Source organism: Camellia sinensis, chromosome 11, assembly GCF_055761805.1.
Source record: "Camellia sinensis isolate YWXY chromosome 11, ASM5576180v1, whole genome shotgun sequence".
Taxonomy (NCBI): Eukaryota; Viridiplantae; Streptophyta; class Magnoliopsida; order Ericales; family Theaceae; genus Camellia; species Camellia sinensis.
Window position 1 is genome coordinate 92,631,682 of NC_138971.1, and position 20,225 is coordinate 92,651,906.

The 20,225-nt window shown below is 38.3% G+C and overlaps 1 protein-coding gene across 5 annotated transcripts in view; it reads left to right on the plus strand.

Moving 5' to 3' along the window:
- LOC114280714 (Transducin/WD40 repeat-like superfamily protein) overlaps nt 1–20,225 on the plus strand; it is a 97,242-nt gene that overhangs the window by 22,336 nt on the left and 54,681 nt on the right. The gene's annotated exons all lie outside the window — the stretch shown is intronic.

Genomic DNA, 20,225 nt, shown 5'->3' on the forward strand with positions numbered 1-20,225 from the left:
ATATATCATAACCTGAAAAACATGGAAATTTCAGTGGATATGTTTCCAAGCATCAACACATTTCAAGTAAATATGGAAGCTAATAAATGTTAAAAAGTATCGTGTATAATATCAATGTATCAAGGTGAGGGAAATACAAATTGATGGATATTGCAAATTGTTGGACGCAAGGTTCTGAAAAACGGTTGCGGTGTGAAGGCCGTAGTGTAACGGTTGCGGTAACCGGAACCGTGAATTTTTTTATTTATCGCACAATTTAAAAAAAACTTACCGATACGTATATTTTTTTTCCATGATCATATTTATTGGGTTAAAAATAAATATTGATAAATTTTTGTAAATTTTTAAGCATGATCTAATATATTTCATATTTTTAAATCACTATAAACTGAGTTTTTTACATTTTATTTTAATAATTATTGACTTTATATTATAAAAAAAATCAATCACTAACTATTATATATAAGATAAATAATGATAAAAGTAAGAGAATAAATAAGAGCCTAAATATATATATATATATATACATATTTTAACCAAGCCAAATAGATAATGACCACACTTATTATTATTATTATTATTTTCAAACAATATCTAGATAGACACACATAAATAAAATGGTTGAGTGATAGGAGCTGAAGAGAATAGCATAGGTCTTACAACTTCAACAAATCAATAACATGTTCTTCGTCTTCCCTCTTCTCTCTATCTCTTACTCCTCAATTTTCTCTCTTTATCTTTCCTCTTATCTCTATCCCTCTTCTCCTATTTTCAGCTTTTTTTTGTATGTTTTTTCGAAAGAAACAGTTTGGATCCGTTACGGAACGGTACGTAATATGTCGTTACGGCTGTTACGGCACCATTACGACCGTTACGGTAGCCGCTACGGCCAACACACCTGTGAATCTCAATCACACTGCAAAAGCGGCCGTAACGGGTAGCGGTAACCGCCAAAACCGTTACGTAACGGCATTACGTAACGGTTGCGGCCGCTTTTTAAAACCTTGGTTGGACGTCTCTTGCTTTCTGCCAGACCCATACAATCATTATTTTTTAAATGTACTTGGATTAGGTTGTAAAGTCTGGAATTTGCTCGGAATCCATTATATGAAAGGTTTTAATAGTTGTATGGGACTAGGATTTATTGGGTTTGCCTATAAATGGGGAACTTGTGAGATTGAGAGGGTTTGTAGAGATGTAGGGGAGACAGAAATTCTGGGCGCATCGAGCGTGACCTGGGAAGATGGTGTTGCTTTTTGGGTATCAGTTATCCTTGAGTGGGGACATGGGTGTTGTTCTAGGAATTGGGTATTGGTGTCGGTTTTTTCTTGGTTGTTTTTCGTCTCATGTTTATGTACTACCGTTTATAGTGGATTGTCTCTCACTCAATGACGTAGGCAGGGTTGGGCTGAACCATGCAAATTCTGTGTATTTTTCTTTTCAGTGTGTGCATGGTGTGCTTGTTTTTGTGGTTGTGGGATGTGCAATAATCCCAACAAGTGGTATTAGAGTCATTGTGGTCAACCTGAAATCATGGAGATTTAGAGCATGGGAATTTTTTTTTGGTCTCGTTCAAAAAGATCAAAAATTTTGATTCACACAAAAAGAGAATATCATAGTGGTTGATCAATTGAAAATAAATCGAAATCAGTGAAGGATGCAGACATAATGAACAAGAGTGTTATTTGTTTGTTGGACATTTTTCTTTTGCTGTTAGTTGGGTTAATAGCATGAAATGATGAAAAAGAAAAAGATTAGGCTTACAAACAATGAAGGCTAGTGCACGAAAGGATTATTGTGTTGAGGTTGTAATGGGTTGTGATTTAGTGCCACACATGTTCTGATTTCACAGTTTCAAATTTTTCTGTTAGATGAAAATATATGCAATAGAAAGATTCAATGTATAGGTGTTTCTAAATGTGTTTTAGCATTGTGGATTCACTGGTTGGTTCAGATTTTTCAGATTCTGAACAGTTTGACGAGATTGGACAAATTCGACAGAGATCATGATTGATCAAAGGGGATCGGGTTTGATTGCAAGTGATCAAGGGTGATCGGGAGCAAATTGGTTCAATTAGGGGTGAAAGACCAGTCATCAACAGGAGCAACTTGGATTTTAGTTAGGGCTGTTCAAATATCTGTCTGACCCGCCTAAAGCGATCAATCTGATCCAACCCGACCATGTACGGATGGTTTCTTCACTAATTTCGGTTGGCAGTGGTTGAAGTTACAAAAAATTTTCATTTTGGCGGTCGAGTGCCGGATTTAAAGAATAAAAAATCAATTAACCCGACTTGCCCGATGTATTAAACGATGCTTCTATCCACGCTTTTGCTTTTTATTAGTTGGAGATATTAAAATATTATTAACAGAAGGTATTTATTATAGTTTTATTTCATCTGCCAAGATAACCTAGGGAATAGACATCACTGCTACAACCTGTTCAACTTTTCAACTAGACGTCATAATTATACATTTGACTTATTCAACTCTTTAGCTGGACTTCATCATTACAAATTTTAACTTTTCATTTTTCACGTCTCTTTCAATACTTTGCTGAAGAAGTTTAGTTGGTAAAAACATATCTCTCTATCACTCTCATTCTCATCTACTAGAGACTCTTAATCGTATCTTGCACCCTTTTCCACTCTAATAATCCTCTTCCCATCCCCCCCCCCCCCCCCCCCCCCCCCCCCGATCTCCCCCAAATCCCTTTTCTAGCCTTACTCCCTTCCAAAACCCTAATACGTTAGAATCACAGATGATGAAGGTGATCGTAGATGGTGGGTTTGTTTGGTGTTGCACCTGCTAGATCTAGATCTGCAACATCCAACAAGTATCAAGTCAAATAGATTGGAGGCCTAGATCGAGATATGAGTTTGTAATTTTACTTTACTTTATTTGGTAAGGCGTTAAGTTTGGATTTTTTCTTTCATGTTTTTTTGTGTGTATGATTTTAGTTTTGTTTGGGATGAGTTTGGATTTGATCTTTGACACATGTAATTTTCTTCTTCTCGTTCTTTCTTCTTCTTGTTTATTGTGTGCAGCCCAAATTGAGAAAACATGACTCGTCTGCCACCGACCGTGAATCCGAATAGTGTGAGTGGTTTGATTTCGAACAATGCATCAGTCGAACTCGGATGGGCATATGCCGAACCTGACATAATCGGTTCGAGTGATGGGTGTATGTCAAACCCGGTCCGATCCAACTCATAAACAGCCCTAGTTTTAGTTGTATGTGCAGTCAATCAGATGGCATTTTCTTGATCTAAATAGACGATTGGCAACCTATATGGGATTGTGGATAGTATTATGATAGGTGGAGCGGTTATCAAACATTAGACAAGTGGTATGGGTGGACGACATACGTAGGTGTGCGTATGGGTGAACAGGGTGGGCTACAATTATAGATGCACACATAGGTACAAAGGTATGGGGATACTGTGTGAGTGTACAGGTGTGCGAGTTTTCAATTCGAATAGTGTGCATGATTCTTGTCATAATCCTAACCCCGTCCCTAGAGGTTAGAGTGGTGACCGACCAATAATCATGAGATTACTTACGGCCTCAGACAGAATTTCAAAATTATTTAAATAATATCAGGACCCGAGGCAGAAACAGAATATAAATTTGTCCATTGAGCTGTACATGAATGACATGAACAGAAACAAACAAAACACTTCTTCACTTACTTAAAATATTTACAAACATTCACCTCATATACATAACCCAAGATCATTCATATATCATATAGGGACTTGACAAAATTAAGCTATACAAAGCTTGGCCAAAGGCATCAGCAAAAGCCTCAACACGGAGGCATAACTCGGGTGGCTTTACAAAAAGGGTTGAATGCAAGCAATCTCTAATGTGGGTCCTCCTGATGCATACCCACATATATATATATATATATATATAAGAGTGAGTTGGAAGCCCAATGAGTAATCTCAATGTAAAGAGGTTAAATGAATGAGTTCTATATTTATAAAAACATTATTATCATATGCAAAACATCGTCTAGAGATAAATCGTACGTAAGTTTCATCTAAACTTCTCAGAGTTTAACAAATTATGTGGTACATCCAATAACATTAAACATATTTAAACTTGACAAAACGACCTCTGATCCAATACTTGACAACACATGACAGAACGACCTCTGGTCCAATATACAACAACTATACGGAACTCTAGTCCAACATATAGCGGAACGACCTCTGGTCCAACATATAGCAGAACGATCTCTGGTCCAATACACAATTCATAGAGAATTCATTTAAGGATGCCACGATAAATTATCAAATGGGAAACTCATTCATTTATAGCAAAACAGAATTTTAGAAAACATAACGGGGGTATTTGTTTGGATTTTTTTGAGCCAACTTATAGCTTCTATGTTTAAAAAAGCTATTTTGGACTGTTTGGTTAAACTTATTTCAAATAGTTTCTGATTCTAATAACTTATTTTAACTCAAAAAAGCTGATTTTAAGAAGCTATTCACCCCTTGTTTCTGATTTTCAACTTCTGCTATGGACATGTTAATTTGTGATTATATTTTTAGATTTTTTTATTTTTTATTTTTTTAAAAATAGAAAAAGACCCAAATCGACTATAGATTATTATTATTATTTTTTATAAGAATTGTAGACAAGTAATGAATAACAAAAAATAAAAGTTAATTGAAAAAACTACTTCACAGTTTATTTAACAAACACTACTTAGCAACTTAAATCTATAATCCAACAGTTACACCAAACAGATTAATAGCTTCTGATTAAAGTTATAATCTATAATCTGTTTTAACAGCTACACCAATTGGGGTCAACATTTCATAACGTTTCAAATTAAACACTTACGAATATAATTTCGGGAAAACCCATCATATCATGATTCATAAGTATTTCGGAATTTCTTAGCATATCTTATCATTTCAAAAGTACTTATTTGGAAAACTTATCATATCATGAACAATCGGAAATTCATAGCGTATCTTATCGAATATTTCGTAGACAAAACATGGATTTTATAAATCATCATATAACATAGTCATTTCTAAAATCATTTATATGAAAATATCTTTACAAAGACATTACTCATACTGGGTTTGACTCGAATATTACTTCTCGAATGTCCAACCTACACATAGCACGCAAACATACACATTGAAACATTTTAAAACAAATATATAATGGCAATAGAATCCCTACCTCAAATTAGAGGGGGAAGAGAAAAGTCCTAAAAGTCGAATGTGTCGAAATCATGATCGGCTCCGGTCAAAATGATGCTCCCAACGCGATCTACACTCTAATTCAAAGGAGCAAGGCGAGATTCTAACTCTAAATATGGTGGATCGAAGGTTTTGTGAAAGGGTAACGCTAGGGATATCAAATTTTCTACCAAATAAATGACCAAATGTCTCACATGGGTGTGGGATCTGCAGTTTTATGGACCCCACACCTGTGTGAGACATTTGGTTATTTGTTTGGTAGAAAATTTGGGGCCTATAGCATTTTCTTTTGTGTAAAATGGTTAAGGTTTTAGAGAGAGAGGGAAAGAAATTTCAAAGAAGAGAGAAAGGAGAAGTGAGGAAGAAAGAAAGAGAGAAAACGTTTAAATATGATTTTTAGTCAATGCAATTGGTCACATCGCACTTACAAGAGCGATCGATCAGCTATTGATCATAGCATTTTGCTAAAATTTCAACCAAAATTAATTAGGCAGAGCGATTGATTGCACTACCATGGGCGATTGATCGTCCAAGTGTGATCGATCCCCTTTCGGTTGGAGCTCTTTGTTTTCTAATGAAGAGCGATCGATCGCTCCCAAATGCGATAGATGGCCAACCTAGAATTCTAAACAAATAGGCTGGGAAAAATCTCCAACCAAGCCAAAAACTCAAAACAAAGAGGCAGGAGAAGAAATAAAACAATTCCCAACAATGAATAGACAATAGACAAGTTCAAAGAGTTGATAAGAGTATACAATGATGTCAAAATGGTTGGGTCTTGACTTGAGCCGTCACAAAACAAGTCTCTCTCTGTGTTTGGTTAGTAGTGGTGATCTCTCCAATTGTGCACGTGTGGGAGAGGCGGAACCACATCAGCTGGTACCTAGGAAAGGGGTGTAGGCTCCTTGGTGAGGAGGTGCGGGCCATATTGGTTCGAGTATGTTGGATTTGTAGTGAGTGGCATAATCTTTAGGTTGGTTTACAAAATTAAATCTAAGGTGGAGATTGTTGGGTATGTCTTGTGTTCTGTGATAGACAAATTCCATGAATATTTCATTCTAATACTCTAGGCACATGTTTGAGAGAGTTGTTAAGTGTTAGGGGTAGTTTGGTCTTTATGTATTGTTCTTATTAGTATAAGTAGTTGTGTGTAAGGGGGAAACCCTAAGTTTTGAATCAATAATCTACAACAGCTTTCTCTTGTTCTATTCCTTCTTCTTCTTTTTCTTCTTCTCATCTATACATTTAACATGGTATCAGAGCACTATCTTCCTCCTTGAAGATTGTTCCTTAGAGCCCCATATTGTTCTTGGTACGTCTGTTATAGCCACAAAAAAAAAAAAAAAAAAAATTACAGTATGCTCGAAATTTAATGGGTAATCACCCTATAATCTCATTTTGATTGTTTGGTCATTATTGATTGAATTTTCTAATTTTTCGTCAAAATTGGGTGATTTTTCGAAAATCCCTGTTTGACCCTCTTTTTTTTTTTTTTTTTTTTTTTTTTTTTTTTTTCTGGTTTTGTCCCCTCTTCTCCTATCCTTGGGAGCCGACTGGAACCCTAGAGGGGTTTTTTGTCCCTGGTTTGATGTATTTTGGCCCTATCTTGGATTTTTATCGCTGTTCAGGTGCTCTGCTTCGGTTTTCTGATTTGTAGTTGATCTGGTTGCTCTGTTCTGGGCTTCTTTTGGACTGTTTTAGCCTTAGAAGGTGTTTGGTGTGCTGGTTGGGTGATTTGTGAACTTGTTTGATATCCGGCTTGTGTTTTTTGCACCCTCTTTTCTCATCTCATGGCTGACAGCTTGGGTCAGGACTCTAAGGGCAAGGAGGAGAGTGGACTGAGTCGTGGTCTGACTCTCGGTGATAGTCCTTCTCTCCAGATTAGTCCGGTCAAACTTAATGGTCTTAATTACTTGATTTGGTCCCGCTCCTGTAGTCTTGCGATTGCTGCCCGGTGTTTGACTGGCTATATTACTGGTAGTAGTACCCAACCACCTACTAAGGATAGTACTTTATCTGCTCAATGGATTTCTGAGAATGCTTTAGTTATGACTTGGCTCATCAATTCTATGGAGCCTACCATTAGTCGGACTTTTCTCTTGATGGATACTGCTCATAAGATCTGGATAGCTGCCTCTCAAATGTATTCTCAACAAGGGAATGATGCACAACACAGGCCTATGAATTGCGTAAGACGATTAGGGGTTTGGATCAGAAGGATCGCTCTCTGGCAGTCTACTATGCTGAGTTGAGTGGTTTGTGGCAAGAGCTAGATTTCTACCAGAGTTTCCTGCCAGTTTGCTCCAAGAATGCCACTATGTTTTAGCAGGCTGTGGAGAAGGAGTGGGTGTATGACTTTCTTGCTGGTCTGAATTTGGAGTATGATCAGATACGGGTTTAGGTGTTGGGTCGCTCTCCGTTTCCTACATTGCGTGAGGCTTATGCCCTGGTTCAGCAGGAGGAGAGTCGTCGTAGTGCTGTGGTGCATGCTCCTGTTCTGGATCGGTCAGCGATGGTTGTCGGCCCCAAGTCACGTGATACTCCACCTTTTCTGCCTCCAGGTGGTGGTAAGGGTCTATTGGTTGATCGGGACCGGTTGAAGTGTGAGTATTGTGGGAAAGATAGACATGATAAAGAACACTGTTGGAAGTTGCATGGCTGCCCTACTCGAGGCCGTGGTGGTGGTGGTGGTGGTGTTCGTCCTCAAGCACATGTTTCTGAGACTACTGCTAGTGCCTCGAATGATGCTAGTTCTATTTCCCCGGATGAGCTTCACACTCTCAGACGTTTGATGGCTCGACTTGATTCTTCATCTGCCTTAGCTCCTTCCTCTTCTGCCTCTTCCAACTTTGCTCACACAGGTATTTCTGCTAGTGCCCTCAGTGCTTCTTCGTCGTCTCCTTGGATCATTTATTCCGGTGCTACCGATCACATGACAGGTACTTCTAGTTTTTTCCATTCTTATTCACCTAGTTCTGGGCGAGATAAGGTTAGAGTGGCTGATGGCACTTTATCTTCTATCTCCGGCAAGGGTTCTGTTCGTTGCACCTCTTTATTTTCGCTTTCATCTGTTCTTCATGTTCTTAATTTTTCAACTAACTTACTTTCTGTTAGTAGCCTTACTACTGCTCTCAATTGCTCTGTAACTTTTTTTCCGACTCATTGTGTCTTTCAGGAACTGGCTACGGTGTAGAAATTTAATGTATAAAGAGAAATAGAGAATTGTATTATTGATTGATGATTTATTGAATGTTACAATGATTCCTATATATAGAAGAGTAGGTGGTAGATGGAGTAGGTAAAGTGGAGGTGGTAGTGGTGTAGTGGGTTAGGTTTAGTGGAGTAGGTGAGGTGGTAGTGGTGTAGTGGGCTAGGTTTAGTGGGTGAAGTAGGTGATAGGTTTTAACAGCCCCCCGCAAACTCAAGGGGGATAGGAACTAACCAACTTGAGTTTGGAGAGAGTAACAAAACAAGAAAATAATCTGAAAAAATAAAAAATGGATAGGAGACACTGTATGGTCGTGTCAGACCGTTGTAGAAGACTGTATGGTTATGGCAGACCGATGTAGAAGACACTGGCTTGTGTCGGACCGATGTAGAAGACAGTTTATGGGGTCATGTCGGACCGTTGTAGAAGACAGTTTACGGAGTCTTGCTGGACCCTTGTAGAAACTAACCGGAACCAATGTCGGGACAGTTGACGGAGTCTTGTCGGACCCATAAAGGAGCTAACCGGAATCAATGTCGGGACAGTTTACAGAGTCTTGTCGGACCCATGAAGGAGCTAACCGTAATCAATGTCGGGACAGTTTACAGAGTCTTGTCGGACCCTTAAAAAGTCGCACCCTCAAAAGGTGTGCCCAATCTTTCAATAGGCGTGCCATCAAAAGGCGTGCCCAATTCATCAAAAGGCGTGCCATCAAAAGGCGTGCCATCAAAAGGTGTGTCCAGGTTGGCGTCGAGCGCCGAGCGGCGCATGATGCGCGTGGCTGCCTTGGCTATTTAACCAAGGTTGATGCTGAGGCTGAGGCAGACAAAAACTTCTGAAAATCCTCTGAAAAAACTCTTCCTTTGCTGAGAGAGAAACGCTGTAATACTCTGTAACCACCCCGTCTCTGAAACACTCAGCAACATGGCCTCTTCTTCCCGTCCAGCTACCCAGAACATGGCCTCCTCGTCCCGTGGTCTGCTCACGCTCTTTCCAGAACTGAACGAGTCCACAAGAGAAATAACTGGTGCGGTGGCCAGTGAACCTCAACCAAACACCGCTGGTTTTGCTCCGTTGAACTTTTCGATGCGGTCGGTGGAGCAAAAAATGGCGGTGCAAACTGATATTGAGGCCAATCAGTATACTCTGAAGTCATGTGTGGAAACCATGACTGCGGTCACAAACTTGTCGCACCGGCTGCAGAGCAGGACAAATGAGGTGCAACAGTTAAACTCCCAGCTGGCTCTGCTCCAACGCATGTATAAGGATGCGCGAGCAGAGATAAGTGTGCTAAAGACAGAAAACAAGGAGCTGAAGCGGAAGACCACCGTGATGTTCCGATTTGGAGGTCCACCATATGCTGTAGTGGAGGAGCAGGGAGAAGTGATCGTGCCCAGTGGAGTGGGAAACACGAAGGCAACACCGTCAAGGGCCGCCCAGGACGGAGGCAAGAAGAAAAGACCGGCGGAATAGGCGAAGAAGTGAGGGCGGTGGGTGGCCGGTTGCAGAAAAGAAAAACAAATCTGTGGGTGTTGTTTTTTTTTTTTTTTTTTTGGTGTAAAATTGTGATCGGGGTTGATCCCTGAAATGAATAAAGCAAGTGTGTTTGGCAAACTCGAATGGTAGGTGTGGTAATGCAGAAAAATCAACTGGAATGATTTTTTTTTTTGTGAAAATAATAATAATAATAATAATAATAATATTGGTATCATGGAGTGGGCGGTGGTACAAAAATATTGTGTAGAAAAAGAGGGAGATGGTGGAAAATTATTGTGTAGACAGAGAGAAGGCATGTGAGCTGTAAAGTGGAGGACAAAATAAAAGAAAAAAAGGTGAGAAATGTGATGATTTCTGTCCCTTCGCACAAAAACAGTACCACTACCACTCTCTCTCCCCAACCACTCTCTCTCCCCAATTCACTGTGATTTCGAGGAGAGAAATTGAGGCTGTGAAGATGACGCTACTTCCGCCCTACTCTTGCTGGCGGCGCTGCACCTGCGCTGAAGGTTGCCCAATTTAGGCGGAAAGTTTGCTCGGTATTTGGCATTGTAGTACCATTGAATCTCTGCAGAACTTTCTCAGCTGCTGCGTGAGAAAGGAACTCAATAAACCCATATCCCTCTGACTGACCAGTCTGCTTACTGCGAATAACCTTGACAGAGTTAACCTCGCCAGTGTGAGCAAAGCAGGTGTTGATGTAACCTTGCCAATTGAAAGATGTTGTGGCTGCAAAGCCTGAAAAACTCAGTGCATCAGTGGGTGATGGCGGAGACAATTGGAGTGTGGGACAGAGACAGCTTCTGTGCTTGGGGAGAGTCATGCTGAAACACAGCAAGATTCTGTTTATGGACTGGTACAAAGTGATGGTTATGGATGCTGGATGGGCAAGGGAATATGAAGCCCCATCTCAGTTGCTCGAGAGGCTTTCATTATTAGCCTAGCAATACTCAGATTACTATGCATTTAGAGGCCATGAGGTGTACCAAACACCATTCAAGGAGGGGAAGAAAAGAGGGTCTGAGAAGCTTGATCAGAAGCAGGTTGTCCATAGGAAGTCCATTGATGCATTTGGACAGAGGACTTCACAGTATAGAGGTGTCACAAGGCATAGATGGACTGGTAGATATGAAGCCCATCTATGGGACAACAGTTGTAAGAAAGTTGGAAGAGGCAGGAAAGTGAAGGTATGTGTACAAAATTCCAGCGGGCAGCGAAGGTAAGGTTGCCGGCCAGCTGCCCGCTGGTGAGAAAACAAAATACGGGCCTAAATCTTATGGCTCTGATACCATGTAGAAATTTAATGTATAAAGAGAAATAGAGAATTGTATTATTGATTGATGATTTATTGAATGTTACAATGATTCCTATATATAGAAGAGTAGGTGGTAGTAGGTGGTAGATGGAGTAGGTAAAGTGGAGGTGGTAGTGGTGTAGTGGGTTAGGTTTAGTGGAGTAGGTGAGGTGGTAGTGGTGTAGTGGGTTAGGTTTAGTGGGTGAAGTAGGTGATAGGTTTTAACATACGGGGAAAATGATTGGCAGTGGTAGAGCACAAAGTGGTCTGTATTTTTTGGATGCCATGCCTGCCTCACCTTTGTCCTCTCAGGCTCTTCAATGCACTTCTGGCTCCTTCTTTCGTCTCCTTCATCAGTGGCATTGCCGTTTGGGGCTTAGCATTTTAGAGAAACTTTTTCCTTTATTAGTTCGTGATTGTCCTAGGAATAACTTTGTTTGTGATGCTTGTGAGCTTGCTAAGCATAAACGTACTTGTTATCCTTCAATTAATAAAAGAAGTACTTTTCTTTTTATGCTTATTCATACCGATGTGTGGGGTCCTTCCCTTGTTGTTTCTACCTCTGGTTATCGATGGTTTGTCACATTCATTGATTGTTATTCCCGTGTGACTTGGCTTTATTTACTTCGTACAAAAAATGAAGTTTTCTCATGCTTCAAAAGTTTTCATAAAATGGTATCCAATCTCTTTAATGCTACTATCAAAATTCTTAGGAGTGATAATGGGACTGAGTATGTTGATGGCGCTTTCCGGGCATACCTCGACGACCATGGCATTCTTTATCAGACTAGTTGTGTTGGCACTCCTGAACAGAATGGAGTTGCTGAACGTAAGAATGGCCATCTACTTGAGGTTGCTCGTTCTCTCTTGTTTACCATGAACGTTCTTAAGTCCTTTTGGGGGGATGCGGTTCTTATCGCGGCTTATCTTATTAACCGTTTGCCCTCTAGTGTCCTCCACTTCCAGATTCCTCTTGCGCTTCTTCCTGTGACGTATCCCACTTCTTCTCTTCCGCCTCGGGTTTTTGGTAGTGTTTGTTTTGTTCATCTTCAACCTCGGACTCGTGGGAAGCTTGATCCTAAGGCTGTCCGGTGTGTCTTTCTTGGTTATTCTGCTACTCAGAAAGGCTACAAATGCTATGACCCTCACTCTCATAGGTTGTATGTTAGTATGGATGTCACCTTTCGTGAATCTGAGTCTTTTTTTCTTGGTCCTCCGCCATCTCCTCAGGGGGAGCGTGGTATCGATGAGATTGCGGATGAGACGGCATCATATCAGCAGGAGTTGTCTTTTTTCCTTCCTCCTTAACGGGCTGTTATTTGTGGTGAGGGGGAGCCTAGGAGTTCTGTTGATGAGGAGTCGGATATCGGTGGTTGTTTGGACAGAGCTGATCTTAAGACTTATTCACGGCGTCAGAAAGAGCCGGCTTCTCTTGTGCCACCAAGTCAATCATCATCTCCTATGCCAGTTCCATACCTAGTTTCCACTAACTCTTCAGGTAATGATCCTCATCTCATTTCTTCACCTGTTGTTGATGGTCCCATTACGGATGATTTGAGTCTTCTTATTGCTCTCAGAAAGGGGGTTAGAGCTTGTACTCAACACCCTATTTCTAAATTCGTGTCATATGATTCGTTGTCTTCTACGTATCGTGCTTTTGTTTCGTCCCTTTCTTCTGTGTGTATTCCGCAGGGTTGGATAGAAGCCATCAATGATCCTAAGTGGAAGGTAGCTATGGTAGAAGAGATGCGTATCAGCAAAGCAATGTGGATCACACCTTGTTTGTCAAACGTAATGTACATAAGGTAACAGTGCTTATTGTATACGTGGATGACATAGTTGTGACAGGTAATGATGAGGAGGAGGTGACCCATCTCAAGATGCAGTTAGCCAAGGTGTTTGAGATAAAAGAACTTGGTCCATTGAGATACTTCCTTGGCATTGAAGTTGCTAGATCTGACAAAGGCATCTTTATTTCTCAAAGGAAGTACATTCTAGATCTTCTTGAGGAAACGGGCATGTTGGGCTGCAGACCAACTGATTCACCAATTGAGACTAATCATCATCTTTGTAGTGGAATTGGTGAGCCTGTGGAGAAGGAAAGGTACCAAAGACTTGTGGGAAGATTGATATATCTCTCTCATACTCGTCCAGATATTGCCTATGCAGTTGGAATAGTGAGTCAGTTTATGCATGATCCTCGTGTACCTCATTTGGATGCAGTCTATCGCATTTTGAGGTACCTTAAATCTGCCCCTGGAAAAGGAATTTTGTTCTCTAATCATGGTCACTTGAGGTTGGAAGCATTCACAGATGCAGATTGGGTAGGCTCTATAGATGACCGACGCTCTACATCTGGTTATTGTGCTTTTGTAGGGGGAAATCTAGTCACATGGCGTAGTAAGAAGTAGGGTGTCGTTTCTAGATCTAGTGCTGAAGCTGAATACAAGGCTATGGCACATGGAACATGTGAACTAATGTGGCTTCAATCTTTGTTGAGTGATATAGGGCTTGATTGGAGTGGTTCCATGACTTTGTATTGCGACAACAAGGCTGCTATTAGTATTGCACGCAATCCTGTTCAACATGACCGGACTAAGCATATTGAGATTGACACACATTTCATTAAGGAGAAATTGAATAAGGGTGTGATATGTATGCCTTTTGTTAAGTCTGAAGATCAACTGGCGGATGTTTTTACTAAGGGTCTTAGTAGTAAAGTCTTTCACTCTATTTGTTGCAAGTTGGGCATGAGAAGCATCTTTGTACCAACTTGAGGGGGAGTGTTAAGTGTTAGGGGTAGTTTGGTCTTTATGTATTATTCTTATTAGTATAAGTAGTTGTGTGTAAGGGGGAAACCCTAAGTTTTGAATCAATAATCTACAGCAGCTTTCTCTTGTTCTATTCCTTCTTCTTCTTCTTCTTCTTCTCATCTATACATTTAACATAAGTACCTTTAACAAACAATTGAATCAATATTTTAAGCACCGGATCGGACTGGATCGACTGGTTCAATTGGTTGAACCATCGACCATTGTTTTAAACAAAAGACTGACTTATTTTCATTAAACTGGTCAGTACCGAGGTCGAATTGGGTTGTCATGACCCTAACCCACCCCAAACAGGATGGTGTAGTGATCGGCCAGTAGACTTGACTACCGAAGGCTTAACTAGACAAAAGCTAGTTGGACTCTTAAAATAATTGGGGCAAAAGTTCTTGTAGTGAGTGTTGAAGCCATTATTTTCTTATTTTAAGTCCATTTTAAAACATCCATTCAGAACAGTGTGTATTTATATGAAATGAAAGCATACATTCAGAGTAGTGTGTATTTATAGGAAATGAAAGCATACATTCTTCTTGAAATATTATCTACTTTATTACATGACTTAAATTGTTAAAATAAAATACAACACTTATAACACAACTTTACAAATCCAGCACAAGCTTATAAGATTGGCTTCTAACCGAGTTCTCTCTATACTTGAATTCTTTGTCACCTACATATATATATATAGGGATAGGGGTGAGCCATTGCCCAGTCAATAGTAATACAGTAAAGTGGTAAATGAATGAACACTGATAAACATTATTAAAACCAAGCACAAGCTCATATCAAACATAATATAACTTTTCAAACAAAACATGCTTATCTTGTGACATATACATAGTGATGTTCATTCTCAACGCACTTTGAGTCAAGAGGCCACAACTAGTGGCAAAGAGCTCAGTTAGTAAGCAAGAGGTTATTGGCTAGATTTCTAATAACATTCAAGTTCCAAGATGTCATCTTAATACATGAGCCAAAAAGATATGATGTTCATTCATAATAAAACAATAATATAACTTTCATAAACATAGCATAGATTTTGCATTTCAAATCATAGTTTTAGCAAACATAACTTTATTATACTACTACTCACAAATGGCTCCTTGAACAAAGGGTTTCCTCCTCCGAGTGCTTGACCTACATAGAACACGAGCAAGACATTGAACACAATTCAACTTGTAAGCTCCTACTTCAATTCAAGTGCCTAAACTTACCTTAATATTTCTTATTGATTTTCTTAGATTGTTCAAAGTATTTCTAAGCTTATTCCAAGTCTATATCAAGTGTCAAATGCATGCCTAGAAGCATCCTAGGTGATTAAGGCCTGAAGAATGTTGGAGTGTGTTAAAGACACACGTTGAAGGGCCCTAGGTATTCTACATCAATTTCATATAATAAGCATTGAAAAATATCATGTTTACATATTGAAGGTTTAGAGAAATAGGCAGAAATGAAAGGAAACTAAGTTAGGAGAGGCATTAGCATGAAACAGTTAGGAGGAAAGTGAGCTGTCTTCACTAATTTAAACATTTTTTTGTATATTTAGAATTTGGATGTGAGACCACCACTAGTGGAAACTAGACTTCCGGGGCTTAAATTTAGACTCAAGAATCACTTAAAATCGAGTCTAGATGAGAGAGATATGCTTATTTGAAGTTGGTATGAGCTGTAACAGATTTGGCCGCATGTGCACCCATCTTGACCACTCGTGTGGTGGTTGAGCTGCTCGAGTGGTTGGTCTAGACAAGGCAAAATGCATTCTGCATGCTCAAGCGCCCGATGAAGGCCGCTTGAGTGGACAACATGCCCAGGTTGAGGCTGAAGCTGTTCTTCATGTTCTAAGGCTTCCCATGTCGGTTTTCTTCATTTCTAACTCTGAAAACATGATATATAATGTCTAAAAACATGTAAATATGATGTCTAATGTATAGAAACTCTTTTACTTGGGAATATTTCGAGTTCGAACTTGTTAAAATCAAGGTTTAATTTAAGATTTCACTAACTTGGTTCCTTTTCCATGTTCTTTATTTTTCTTCACTCAAGTCTCTACAAAACTCATTGTTTAAGGTTCCTAACAAGAATAGGTGATAGGGAAATGAAAGGTAAACACTTGTATGCTATGAATTCAAAGTAAAAACATATTAAAACATGTTCTTGGTGCCAAATCTTCAAACCCTTTCTTAGTTTCTAAACTTTCTTGTTTTTCTTCATTTTAATTCTTTTAAATCTTAGTCCAAATGAATTTGTAGCTAGATTAAGTTAGCAATACTGTGTAGAGAATTGAATATCTTACCTTCTTATGATTTTTATTGAATTTCTAGGCTTGATTTAAAATCTTTCTTTAAATTTCTTTCCTTTCTCCTTCTTTTTCTCCTTGTTCTTCCTTAGCTCCAAGAGCTCCAAGCTTCTCTAGTTTCCTCCATCATTCTCCTACTTTCTACTATTTGTAGGAATAGATTAGGTTAATTCCTTAATGACTTCAGTAGCCTAATTAACTAGGCTTAGTTCTAATTAATCATGCTTAAATCCTAATCTTGTTTAGTCTAATTAACCTTATTGAGGGTTAAGCTAATCTTGTTTAACTTTTGCTAATCCCGCTTAATTTTTAATTAAATACTTGTTAAACTCTATTCATTAGACTAAGATCATTAAGCTTCTCACTTAGGTTTTCCTAAATTATTTAAGTGTTCAGTATTCATTTAAAAAATCAATCCCGTAACTCCATGTCATATATCAACTTCTATATTAAGGTTCTATTTACTATCTTAAGTTTTTCATCAATCATAAGTATCCTTAAGTTTCTTCTTCTTTTGCTCTCTTTCTCAAGGCTTTCTAACTACTCGTTTCTAAGCTTTATCTTAAGTACTTTTGTGTATTGAGATAGTTAATTTGACTTAGGGTGTTCAAGGATAGATAATAATAGTTACGACATGTGGCGTTCTTTGGGGTGTCACACGGGTAACTATTCACACAGGTAGCTAGTTCGAAAAAGTTGCCGCGTGCTCCACATGTTGCTTTTAAACAAAAAATTTATGCAGCAAAGGCTCGAACTTGCAAACTGATGAATACATAGTCACAAGTTAACCACTACGCTAGGCTACCAACTTGTTGAAATTTAGTAAATGTATTTTTTTTACTACATTCTTTACATTTTATTTCAAGTACATAGTATAATTATTTTTTCCCCAAACATTCAATATCTATATTATCTATGTCTATATTGTCATGTAGAGCCAAGGCTTGACTTGGTGTCTTGAAGCCTTTATTTTCTAATGCCAATGGATTTTTCATCATTAGTTGCACTTTTAACCAATTTAAACATAACTTCCCACTTACAAAACAATTACCACTACTTATTTTTTCATTTTATATATATATGTATGAACATATATATTTGTTAGACTGTATTTATGTAAATACATATATATATATTAAAATGTGAAAATATTTAAATAAATGTATGTGATAATCTTGAGCCACAGGGCCTTTTATTTGATTAGTGGAACGCTGTTGTTGTAAAAGGGTTGAATCCTTTCTCTTTTATGTAATAGTGTAAGCTTACGGGCAATTTATTTAATTGTAATTCGTTTTGCATTTCAATATGTATATACGATTGAGGGAACCTTTATGTATTTATGGATATCAGTGGATTTTGTTCCGTATTATATCAATGAAAATGGACTATAATGATGGCTTTGGTAATTTTAACCGGGTAATAAAAAGTGTGGCGTGACAACTTGTTTTTTGTATAAATTATATATAGTGAGGTAATTATGATAGCACAGTTCAATTTCAGTTGACCCGACGGTTTGAACCAGTGACTCTTGACCCGGTTCCTTTTTCAGTTTGGTCAATAGTCTTGTTTTTAACATTGCGATGAATGTCAATATGAACTGAAATTTGTTGTATATCCTTTACTAAGATCATGTAAAGTATTTGCTTGTAAGCAAGTTTTCTTAGGCTTCATTGCAGTTTTGTTGTCATGTACATTGTCAAATGCAATTTTCTTGAGGGGACAAAATGTAGTTTATTTTCGTTGTTTTAATTGATCTGCTGATGACTCCTTGTTGAAAAGAGGTCAATACAAAGTTGTAGAGCAAAATCTCTAAAATCCACTTTCTTAACTATTTCGTGGTGAAGAATTTTCTTTTTCTAGCTTTACTAGGCATGAAGGGATTTGGGATTCACGGTTAAGATTGATTTTGAAGAGATTCCTTAAGTGGACTTGATCCACATTCTCTTTCTAATAGTAGATACAAGGATGATGGTTGGACTTGGGTGGCTTTAGTGGGACATGGTACAAAACACCCTTCTCAATTAATTCAGGAATTCTGCAAGAAATTTATGGATTGAACATGATTTAGGGAGCAGTGCCTTCATACATCGATTGAAAAATAGTTCAAAGAGTAAGCAATCCGGAGATGAGGATGTAACAGTAGACAAACAACTTCTTGTGAATCTTCTTTCTATTTTTTGTTACTTTTATTGCAATCTGTTGTTTATCCAGAAAATAAAGAAAAAAGAAGTAATTCAACACTTGAGAATGATGAGATTCTACTTATAAGTTATATATTTTATGACAAGGGCCCTAAATTGGTTTTGCATTGTTAATAAAATCAAAAATCGTGTTTTACAATTGATAGCCGAAAACTGAATGCTACATTGCACACTTGAAGCCTAAATGGTCTTTCCATCCTTTTCTTAGATTCTTGCACTTATTTCGTCTAATATGCTACTGTATGAAGCATTTCCAAAGCTAGCAACCCAAGCATGACAAACCCATTTCTGAACTCATTCATCAAATGTGGGCAAGACTTAAGAATAGAACACAAGTTAGGTTACTAAATTTTTAAATTCTTCCTTGAAGATATGAGTTAGCTAGGTAGAGGTGGCAATCTCAACTCCGGCCCATAAAGTCGCCTAATTAAACCCATTTAAAACCCCTCCAAATTCATAAATGGGTTGCCCCTTACAAACCCAATTAATATTGGAAAGGAATAAAGAATTGCCATAATAGCTATTGGCGGACCTCGCAAGGCCTCTCTTTCTAGAATCAATCATTCCCGTACATCTCGTCTAGGTGGCTTAGTCAAAGCAGTAACATGAGAATACCGGTTTTAAGTGCTATAAAAAACTTAGCACGACATATGAAATTTCCTTAATACATATTGATGGGATCCAAGAACAAGAGAGAGGAACCTAAAGGGTTCTAGAGAGAATATCTCAATATCAATCAAATATCATATATCTAAGTTGGTTACAAATGATCTCTTCTTCTCTAGATATAGGACACTAACTCAGTCACGTACTCACTCACTGACTAACTCACATGTTAGGCATGTGTCCTACATCATATTCTTTCACTCGAAAGAACTTGTCAAGTGAAGACGAAAACAAAGTAACAACCAATGCATAATAAATGAAACACTATACTAGACAAGTACAATACAAACAAATCCCATAAGGAAACTAGTTTACAAGAAGGGAAGTGGTGTTGGTGTAAGAAGAATCCGGCAAGTGGGGCACAAGATGTTGCACATTGGATGCGTTGGAAATACCCAAATGAGGAGGTAATTGGACTTGGTAAGCATTGTCATTGACTTTGTGGGTGTTTGGGAAGTTGCTATTTTAGTTTTTGGCTATTTTAGTATGCTAAAATTTGTGTGCTTAGGAAGATGATTGGATTTTTTTGTAGTTGGATGTAATGTTTGTGAGACAAAAAGTGAAATGATTATGGATTTGATATGACATTTTGTCTTATTAGCTATTTTAGCATATTTTGTCTTTTTGTGGATTTTAGCCTAAATTGGGCTAAAATCCCACTTCCCAAACAACCCCTTTGTCCAACACTCCACATGGACCCACTTTTCGATAACTCAACTTTGTGTAAGAACCTTGAGGGTACCTTTCCTTGCTCAATACAACCCAAAGAAGATCCCCCACTTCGAATAACACCTTCCTTTTTATGTGTATCAATGGCTGCCTTTTATTTGGAATTGAACTTTTCAATTTGGGACTTGATTTGAGTGTTTCTTCATGAATGCGGTCATCTCCTCCACTTTGATGCTATAATGACCAGGAAAAATGTAAAAATCAATGTATAGAGAAAGAGAGAGAGAATCAATTATGTATATATTGATGTATTATTGATTGATATATCTTGATATATG